The sequence below is a fragment of the Condylura cristata genome, unplaced genomic scaffold (genome assembly GCF_000260355.1).
Source record: "Condylura cristata isolate star-nosed mole 26May11 unplaced genomic scaffold, ConCri1.0 scaffold00003, whole genome shotgun sequence".
NCBI lineage: Eukaryota > Metazoa > Chordata > Mammalia > Eulipotyphla > Talpidae > Condylura > Condylura cristata.
The window spans coordinates 78116535-78118774 of NW_004567104.1; positions in this window are offsets into that span (position 1 = coordinate 78116535).

Below are 2240 nucleotides of genomic sequence, written 5' to 3' on the forward strand. Positions count from 1 at the left end.
GCCCAGCCCTGCCCAGCCCTGCCCAGCCCAGCCCTGCCTGTCCCCAGAGACGTGTGCCAGGCCCTGGCCATGCGTTCACCCACTGCAGTCTGCCTGCTTTGCGCCAGGCCGTTGCCTGGCGCCGAGGGGGTGGGTGACGCGGCGAAGTGGCCGTGACCAGAAACCAGGGGCGCCGAGGAAAGCGGGTCTGGCTCATGGGCCCAGCAGGAGGGACCAAGGGGCCGGGCGTGCCTGGGGGCCAGCACTGGCCTCCGCTGCCTCGGGGAGCCCAGGCCTCGCTGGGACAGCAGGGACGCGCTTCGGGGCGCGGAAGAGGCGGAAGCCCCAGCCCCGGCTGGGTCGGGCTCCTGGCCGGTGGGGCCGCGGGAGGGTGGGCCAGGGCCGGTCCAGGGGGGCCGGTCAGCCCTTCCGCGGGGTGTCCTGGCTCTACAGGCTCCGCGGAGCCTTGACCAGCACTTGGGCCAGCGGCAGGAGAGGGGCGGCGTGGCCCTCGGCGTGGCCCTCGTGGCCTGGCTCCCTCTGCCCCGGGACGTCAGTGGGGGGGTGCTGTGACCCAGGGTGCCCCCGGCACAGTGGCACCCCGACTTGGCCCGCCAGGCCGGGACATGCGCAGCGCCTGGCCGGCACCCAGCTGGCCTGGCCTCCCGCTGCTCAGCGGCTGGTGCCAGGGATCCAGCCTCCCAGACAGCGGGGAGTCGGCGCCGGGGCCCCCACTTCCAGGGTGCGGCGGGGGGGCCAGGCAGGCTCCAGGCCCGCAGCACCGCCCTGAGGACGCCACCCAGGGCCTTGACCCGGCCCCCGCCCCAGCCTCGCCCCGGAGGAGCCCCACAGCCCCCACTTGGGTTTGTCTTCCTGCAGCGAGACCCACACGCTGTGCAGGGCCGCTGCGCCCGCGAGGGCACGTGGCCGCCTGTCTGGCCCCGCCCCGTGCCCACAGCCGCTGTCCTGCTCCCGGCCCTTGGAGTTCAACGTGAGGACGCGTCCAGCGGCCTGGCCGCCCCCCTGCAGGGGACTGTGGCGCAGGGTCTGAGCAGCTTGCACGTCCTCTCGGGGACCCGTACGCCCCGGAGCGGAGTGGAGCCCCGGCCTGTCCCGCGGCGTGGCCGGCCGGGACTGCCGGGGCCACACCAAGGGTCAGCTTTGGCCTCTTTCCTGGGCCGGCCGCTCGACGACAGAGGGTCCTGGCCCCTGCGCCGAAGCGGGCGAGGGAGGGGCCTATGGCCCTTCCCAGGCGGGGGCGCCGCCCCGCCTCTGGGGGCCGCGTCCCCCCACATCCCCGGCTGGAGAGGGCAGAGCTCCTGCGCCCTGCCCCGCTCCGGAGGCCACGGCCGAGTGGACAGGGACGGTCTCCGGGCGCCCAGCGGGGCTGTGGACTCTGGAGCTCAGGTCATCGGCGTTTGAGGGGCAGGAATGTCGGGGCGCTGGCGGGGAGTAACCTGGGGGGCCGGGCCTCTGCCCCCACGCTGGGCCATGAGGCTGTCGGAGCTGACACTGGACACCCACTGCACCCCAGCAGTGCCTGGCTGCATGGTCGGAGACTCGGGCAGGCGGGCGGGCAGGAGCGGTCACTGCCCACCACTGCCGGGTGGGCCCCCCTGGGTGCAGCGGCTCCCTGGGGCTTTGTAAGCAGGGGTGCGCCGGAGGGGAGCCCTGTCGGCAGGGGCGAGGAGCAGAGGGCCCAGCCCCGGGCCCGGGAAGGAAGCTCCCGGCACCCACCGCAGGCCGGGCCCGGGGCGGCAGAGGACGGGCCCCGGCGGCCCCGGCTCCGAGACCCGCCAAGTGGCGGCCGAGCCTGGGGGACCCGTCCAGCTCGCACTGCCCGCGGCACGCCCTGAATCGCCCGGTCAGCAGACGCAGGTCAGGCATGCGGGGCCCAGCCCCCCCACCCCCGTCTGCCGCCAGCACGTGGCCTCGCTAGGGGGCAGGGGCCGAGGAGCCCTCGGGTCACCGAGTCCGGAGAGCCAGCGGCCCCCGAAGGGGACACTGCGTCCAGCCTGAGCACCGGCCCCCAGGCCAAGCACCCGCCCCCCGGCCTCTGTGCGTGGCCTGGAATGGCCTGGAGGCGCCCCGAGTCCTGGTTTGGGTCACAAGCCAACTGTCCCGGGTAGGGGAGTCTGCCCCTGTGGGCCCCAAAGGTCGCAGCTGACCTGCGGCTAGGAGGTGCCGGCGCCCCAGCCCAGCCTCCCTGGTGCGTGGCCTGCCGGAAGGGCCCACGCCAGGGCCAGGGCCGGGGCCCATGA